At 39.1% G+C, this 8,369-nt stretch overlaps 1 non-coding gene across 1 annotated transcript; it reads right to left on the bottom strand.

Annotated features, from left to right (window-relative positions):
• Nucleotides 1-6,761: 6,761 nt before the first annotated feature.
• Nucleotides 6,762-6,870, bottom strand: LOC144455278 (U6 spliceosomal RNA). Its single transcript, XR_013484001.1, has one exon. It is a non-coding gene; the product is annotated as a U6 spliceosomal RNA (small nuclear RNA).
• Nucleotides 6,871-8,369: the final 1,499 nt, after the last annotated feature.

The following is an 8,369-nucleotide window of genomic DNA, read 5'->3' as shown; positions in this document are numbered from 1 at the left end:
ATTTGAGAAGTCACTTACAGAATAACACCTGATAAATCATCATCATTCCATTTTGTGGGTCTTTGTGGGGAATAGGAAGCTTTTAAACTGAGAACACTTAAGAATTTTGGCTTTCTGAGTCTGATTATAATAGATAGATCAGCCTCAAGGAAACTTCCTGTCACACTTAGGAGACCTGTGGTTTTCTCTATCCACCCACCCAAACCTCAGGAAAGTAGAAATAATGATCAATCATAACAAGATGAACTTTCTAAAACAGCATATCTTTAGAGAGAGGTGACAGAAGTGTTGGTTATCAGGGGAATGCTTGTAAGCATTTGGCTCCAATTGATAAAGAATCAGAAGCAGATTAGGCAGCCAAAGTACAGTGGAAATAATACTGGGTTTGGTACCAGAAGAGCAGAGTTCAAATCCTGCCTCAGTCACTTACCAGCTGAACAACCATAGACAACTCTCTAAACCTCAGTTTCCTTATCTGTAAAATGGGAGTATTTACATTGCCAATCTCACAGAACTGTTGTTAGGATCAAATGAAATGAAGTATACAAAGGGCTGTATAAATGTCACTTATTATTTTTATTGCTATTGCTCCACAAAATCTTGCTGAGATATCTTTTTTTCAGCATACATCTGACACTGGGTTCTTGGACATTAGGCAGCTTGGTGATACAGTGGATAAAATACTGAGAGCCTGGAGTCAAGAAGAGCTGAGTTCAAGTTCAACCTCAGACACTTACTAGCTGTATGACCTTGAGCAAGTCACTTCACCCTGTTTGCCTCAGTTTCCTCAACTATAAAAATGGGAATAATAATAATAATAATAATAATAATAATAATAATAATAATAATAATAATACCTGTCTTACAGGGCTTTATGAGGATTAAAGATATTTCTAAAGTGCTTAGTACTGTGTCTGGCATGTAGTATGTGATATATAAATGGTTATTCTCTTCTCCTCCTTCCCTCCACCTTCTCACTTATCCCAGTGGAATATAATCTGACAGGTTATAACAGGTTGAAAAAGCTTCAAGTATGTTTCCAGAAATAGAAGAAGTCTTCCTTTTAGTTAAATGCAAAGAACCTCATCACCAGAGTCTGGTACCTGGTGGTAAATTATTTGACCACAGTAATCCGTGAAAAAATGAAAAATGATTCAATATAGCCTTGGATCTTATGTGAGTCCTTCTGCTGCTGTGCTGGTAATGCCAGTGATGGAAAAAGGGTTTCATAATTTTTAGTTTCTCTAAATATTTTACTTGACTATTGATACTCTAAATGTGAGGTCCTGGTGTTCAGTGACCAACATGTGAAGATACTACTAGGAAATAAATTATATCAAGCTTGATATTCTCACCATAAGCAAAACAAGTAAAGGGATTTGTGGTAAAATGAAAGGATGGCTCAAAAAGTCTTCTAAAAGAGGCAAATGAATGGAGTTGTCATGTCACAATTCCAAATGTAACATGAAATATTATTTCATGGAACACTGTGTCCTTTTATATGGTAGTGCTCATGGGCAGTACTATATTTCAGTGTTTATTTTAAGACCACTTGGAAATAATTTCAATTTATGTGCCAATAGTTGCTGCAGGAGATACAAAAGTAAAGAAATTCCCAAATGAGATAAGACTCCCCAGTTTTTTTCAATGTACACTTTGATACTTAATGGATTTATGGCAAAGGTGGAAATATTTGAGGATATTGAAAATTATAATTAGAAAACCTGCATCAGGAAGGAGAAATGAGAAGCACTAACAGCTATAAAAAAGCCTCTCACCTATATATCTTAAATACACTCTTCAAGAAAACAATCAGTAGGCAGTGAACATGATGAACACTTAACAATATTGCAAAAATGAAATTGATTTTATTTTCGCACACAGGAAACTACTTGTTATTGATGTGGTAGTCATTCTTGTACAAAATACCTGCATATCTGACCAATGACTTAATAGAGCAAAGATCAAAATGAGTATAATGTTAGAAAAAAGAATAAAAATGAGGAAAAAGTATATAGAAATAGCTCAATTCTGATCTGCTCAAACAAATGGTTAATAAGAAAAAAAATGAATAATTGAAGAATGAGTTGGAGAAGGAAATGGCAAACCACTCCAGTATCTTTGCAAAAAACTTCAAATGGGGTTTTCAGACATGATTGAAATGACAGAACAACAAAATGGATAAAAGAAATGACAAATACACAGTCTATAAATGATTTCATACAGAAGTTTAAATGATATAAATAAACTCCTAAACCATGGAGACAAAAGAACCTTAATCAATGCAATACTTGACTTACTTGCCAAGTTGAGATAACAGCAAAAGGCAGTACTAGTTTAGAATACGAACTCATCTGCAAACTCTTATAGAGAAAGATGGTGGAAGATTATGAGCAATATTACCTCATAAAACAAAGAAAAGCCAGTGGAGCATAAAACCAGTTCAAAGAAAGCTCCATTAGAAACCCAACTAAGCTACCATCTTGAGGGGATTTGTGGATTAAGTTAGAAAAAGGGGTAACAAACTGAAAAGAAATGGATAAGCTCTTGGAAAGAGTTTTATAATCAACTTTTTCCCCACCAAGGATGTTAGAGGCATTTCCCTTGTACTTGTGAAGTAGAAATGGCACCTTAGAGAACAAAGATGATAAAGGAGACATGTGCTAGAGTTGGCACAATTTGGGGTATTTTGTGGGATCGATCCACAATGTGTCTGAAGGAAGAGAAGTTACCAAAAGGATGGGGGTGAATTTCAAGGTTACAAGAAGGTAACTAAGACAACAATTACCAAGACATATGCCTATTTTCCCATCTATCTAAAATGTTTGTGGGAACTCTCTCCACATGGATGGTGATCATTGTTCATAGTAATTTAAGCAGAGCTAAAATTCCTTGGACATATTAGTAGGTGATAGGCTTTTTCAGGCAATATTTCACAGTATGCCACATCCTTATCACAACACAATAAAATGAAAGAGATAAGGAATACAAGATCCTTTCATGCTTATTGTATATGGATGATGAAAAAAAATTTGATTTATTAGAGGAAAACATGGCATTAAAACTTTTCTGAAAGTATTTCCTATTGTGATATACATTTAAAAAAATAACATCAGAGATTACCTTGTTTGACCACTCTCTAATCATAAAGAGCAGGCAAGGCATAAGACATGCTCACCAAAGGTATTTGACTCTGGCATGGGGTAAATTTAGGGCAAAGTTTAAACTGAAGAGGAATTTTGGGATAGTGAGATCCTCCAGATGATTTCATGAATGGCATTGTGCTGGTTGCCTCAGCCCTTAGCCCACTGCATCTTATTGGAAGAGTTCCCTAGCAAATCAAGTGAGCTTGGCCTAACCATCCATGTAGGAAAAACCAAGTGGATGAAAAATGTTTATTGCAATTATTTACGACATGCAATTGGAAAGATGGCCTATGGAACTTATCTATCAGTGTGTTGTGTGCATGCATACACATGTACATACTCATGTGTATTTACATATGTATGTTTGTTTATACGCATATGTAAGACATAGACCAGATCTATGATTTCATTAATACAGGAAGCTCCTAGATGATGAAACTCTCTGTACCAATAAAGATCTGCACCTTCTCTGCGACCCACATTCTTCAAGTTCCCTAGAGTACTAGAAGGTTAATTGACTTGCCTAGGGTCAGACAATCATTCTCTGTCACAGTTAGGATTGAATGAAGCTTTCCCCATTTTTGAGACAACCTCTCTATCTGCTATTCCAAGTTGTTTCTAGGACAAACAGCATAAAGGGGCAAAAATAAGTTGGACCCAGAAGTAAACAAGGGGAGAATAATGGGCTGGATTGCCTTCTGAAAATCACAAAGTTCTTTAATGACCCCAAACTCCTCTTAGAAATGAAGACTCGCCTTTTTGTACTACAGAAATTCTACCATTGTCATATCGCTGTGAGTTACGAGTTACTAAGATCTTTGAAGAATTAAAAGAGAGCAGCACATAGACAGTCATGGGAAGGCACATGGTGAGTATGTGCAGGACATAACACATAACAAATAAGGAACTGAGGAGAGCTAGAAAAAGGGATATCAGGGAAAGATATGATAGAAAAAGAAGATGCCTCAGGGTGCACAGGACAGGAGTGTGGAACAACAAATATACACCTCAAGCTGTTCCATCTGTCTACTCACGATGTAAGAAAAAAATGAAGATTTCATTCCCCCCACCCCAAAATGTGACTCTCCCCAGAATGTCAGCTTGAACCCCTGAGAAAGCACTTGGAAGGACCTGGACAAAGCCGCACCAAATGAGCAGTCACGGGGGTATTGTGATTCGCATTATTAGAGAGAATGTACAAAGTAATGCGTTCGCAGATCCATTTAGGACTTATTATTATTCGTCAGCAATATCACAGCAAACTACTGCTTGCCGACATTCCTTCCCAATCCATAATCAAAGGAGTAGCCTGCTTGGCAAGTGAACCAGAGGCTGAGCTGGCCATAAAAATCCTCATTAGCCCACATATGAACAAAAATTCAGATAGCTCTAAAAACAAATCAAGTCATTAGAGAGACTTGGTATGTTTTATGTTCCATTCCCTCTTCCATTCCATTCATTCCTCTTTAAAGGGTTTGCACAGGAAATTATGCTAGTGGAGAGATTCTTTGGAGTTTGGGTGTTCTAGGCAGATTTGGAGTCAAATGAGCTGGGTTCTAGCCCCACTTGACTTCTTACTAGCTATATGACTGCAAGGCAAACTATTTAAGCTCTCAGAGGCTTAGCTGGTTCAGCAGCTAAAGAGCTGAACTTTGGAATCAGAAAGAACTGGATCCAAATCCCAGCTTGGACACTGACTAATTGTGTGACCACTTACCTTATCTCTCTAAGCTTCAGTAACCTTATCTGTCAAATTGGGAGCATGATGATGGTAGCAGCTATTGCAGGAGTGGTTGGCATGAGGATCCACATACAACGTGTGTGGAGTTCCTTCCAAATTCCAAAGCACTATATTAACGTCAGTTACTAACCCTTGTAAAAGGGAATAACAACTACCTTACTCTCAAGGTTGTTGTAAGGAAAAGCATTTGGCTATAAAAATGAAATATTTAATACTAATATCATTTATGAAACATTTTGATCTTTGCAAAGTGCTTTGCATATATTATGCCACATAATCCTTACAACAATCCTATGGAGAAAGTGCTATTAATATTCCCATGTTACAGATGAAGAAACTGAACCAAATGTTGGGCTTAAAAGACAGAGGGGATAGAGATCTCTTCCATGAGACTTAGCAATGATCCAGAGTTTGAAGGCTTCCACAAAGAAGGTCATCAGGAGGACCTCAAAATTCATAGGGAAATCCCTCTTCAAGTTGGATTCTATGCTACATCTCTTTTGTAACAGGAGCAAATAACTTTTGCAAGCATATATCTTCATTTTTTTATGCCTCTGACATTTATGCTTAGAGGATGGTCGAACAAGTTTATCTCTGTTCTGTCTTGAATAATTTTGACGTATGGATTGAAGATATCTCATCTGAAGGGATTCTTTAGGCAATGTTTTACTCTTCCAAATCAAATACTTTTGTCTAATTGACATACAACAAACACAGCAGGATTGAGAATTTCTGCATCTTTCAGTCAATTAGGTCTACTGTGGAATATAGCTAACAAAAGCCTGCCTGTTCCCTGCTAGCACTTTGTGACTCAGACAAGTGGGAGGAGATGTACCCACTGGGAAAGTGTCCTTCAAATACAGTGACTGTGTTCTGAAGGCCAATGCAGTGGGCCATATGGGAGTATCACAGGTCAGACTGTTGTTGCAAACAGTTTATGAAGATGGGTTAGCAGGGAGTGTGTTGAGACCTGAATCCCCACCTCTCCAAGTCCCTTTGATGAGTCACTTCCCACCAGGGAAAGCGTGTGCTTGAGGGTGGGGTGAGGGTGACAGTTGGCATTAATGGGCAGAGTTCTAGCTTGATAACAATATCCAAAGTGCATTGATCTTTTAATAAAAACCCATCCGACTTGTGATAAAAGTTAATCCCACACTGAAGCTTAGTCAGGGGCCAGAACAGTCACTGCTTCAGAAGGATGCGTTCCATGAGTACATCTCCTCCCCTTTGTCTGAGTCAAAGTGTTTCGCAGAACAAAATGGGTTTTAACTCCCTCCTGTTGACACTCTGAAACAATCTGACTTCAGAGGTGGGTTTCTAAGCTTTGTGAATCATTAACAAAAGCAAACCTGTCAGCTCAGTCCTTGTTGCAGGTGGGAGGACACAAGCCGTTCCCCATTTCTGTCATGGACAGGCTAAGCAGGACAAGGTGAAATTGAAGTAGGAGGGAATTAGCATACTCTCAACGAGTAGCTGGGGCTGTAAGAGTTATGAGGTGTTCAGGGTTTGAAGTAGAGAAGAAAATGAACAGGTGGTTTAGTTCAGTTCTTTTCACCAGCTAGTGATTCTCCCACCTGCCCAGACTGGCTGTTGCTTTGGATACAGAGGAAGAGAGTAGGGGTAAGGAGAAGTTTTCTGGGGAGGATAAGAGTTGACAAAATTCTACCAGAACCATATTTTTTTTTTCATTTTATTTAAATTGGATTAACTCATTCTCCCTTTTTCCTTCCCACCTAGAGAAGTACTTTTTTTTTTTGTAGCTCCAGAAAATAATCCTTTAGTAGCTTGATTGGTATGTCACTGGAAAAGAAAATTAATTTAGGTAGTATTATCATTTTTGTTATATTGGTATGGCATACCCATGAGCAATTAATTAAAATATGGAATGCATCACAAATTTGCATGTCATCCGTGTGCAGGGGCCATGCTAATCTCCATATCATTCCAATTTTAGTATATGATGCTGCTGCTGAAGCAAGCACCCTGCTGTCAGAAGATCTACATTTGAATTCTGACTCTATTATTTACTATCTAGGTTATTTAGGGAAAGTGATTTCACAGTCCATTCAAAATCAATCCAACGGGATCCATTAGGTACCTACTACTTGCAGCCTATGGCAGGCCTTGGGGATACAAGGGCAAAACAGAAAAACAGTCCTCACCAAGGATGTCCTGGCAAATGTTCTGGCAAAAGCTGTCTAGGGGTGGGGGAAGGTCTGCAAGACACACTTTTAAGTATAATGGGCATTGCTAACATTGCCATCACTTTCTTAAGCCTAGACAATCAACAAAATCAAGTCCTGATTTTCACCATTCACCTTTTTCCAAGGTATAAATGATCAGCCTGAAAATTTAACAATGGGCTCTAGCCAGTGTGAGCTGACTCCAGCATAACCTTGGTTCCTGCCCTCACAAAGATTACAATTTCCTGGGAGATACAACATGTAAACAGATATGTAGCCACCTGATAATTTGAGAAAGGAATACTAAGAACCAGAGAGGTATGGAGTGTCCGGACGGATGTCCTGTCTAAGGCAATGTGTGAGCTGAGCCTCCAAGGAGGCTAGTGATTCCAAGAGGCAGAGGTGACAGAGGCGATAGGATGGCGTTTCCTCATCCTTAAAAGGTGGTAGTTGAATTAAGTGCTCTCCAAAATGAGATATTTGAACTGTGATCTCTATGGTTCTTCCCACTCTGAATCCTAAGCTCCTGTGATTTCATTTGAACCTCACAATGATGTGGTGAGACAGGGAGTGCAAATATCATTACTCATCATCCTATAGATGAGGAAACCAAGTGCAGAGAAATGGAAATATAATTGATATTTGTTACTAGTTCCATGTCAGTACTTTGCCACTATTCTGGTGTTCCTCTGTAGTTGTACACGCCCTTTCCTCATGAGAGGCTTAGCACCTGGGAGGATACAGACTCAGAATGGATGAACCTATGATGATGGGGGCTTTCAAAAGGAACACTGTCCTGACAACTCTTCTAGAGATCCGTAATTATTATTGAACATTTTGTGAAGAGCTGTGCAGCATCATTAAGCTTTATCCCACTCAGAGGCCCTGGACTTAAGAATCAGAAGTCAAAGGATAACCTGATTTCCACCACCCCTCTTTAGTGTCGTTTGGAAATGGCTTGGATGGTGAGTACAATGAATGCAGTAGCTTCCCCAACCTGCTAAATGAAGAAGTCCTGGGGAAGCTCCAAAACCTCCTGACAAGGGAGGCTGAGTCACCCTGTCAAAAGAAGACTAGCAGGAGGTTGGAGTTTCCACTACCCACCGATTCCTCATAAGCCTTCTCTCCACCCTCATGTATCAGTACCAGTCCCCAGGTCCAACGTCTAGTTCTGCTATATCTGGATAAGAACCCTATAAAAGCCCACCAGAATTTCCTGGTTGGGGGTAGAGTACCCCCTTCCCCAGTTCCACCCAAGGCTGCAGCAGGATGCTCCATTCCACCTAGGGCCCCAGAAGA

Source organism: Phascolarctos cinereus, unplaced genomic scaffold, assembly GCF_003287225.1.
Source record: "Phascolarctos cinereus isolate Bilbo 61053 unplaced genomic scaffold, phaCin_HiC Scaffold_1;HRSCAF=81, whole genome shotgun sequence".
Classification (NCBI taxonomy): Eukaryota; Metazoa; Chordata; class Mammalia; order Diprotodontia; family Phascolarctidae; genus Phascolarctos; species Phascolarctos cinereus.
The sequence above is the reverse complement of the archived record's forward strand: the minus strand, read 5'-3'. Positions and strand labels throughout refer to the sequence as shown.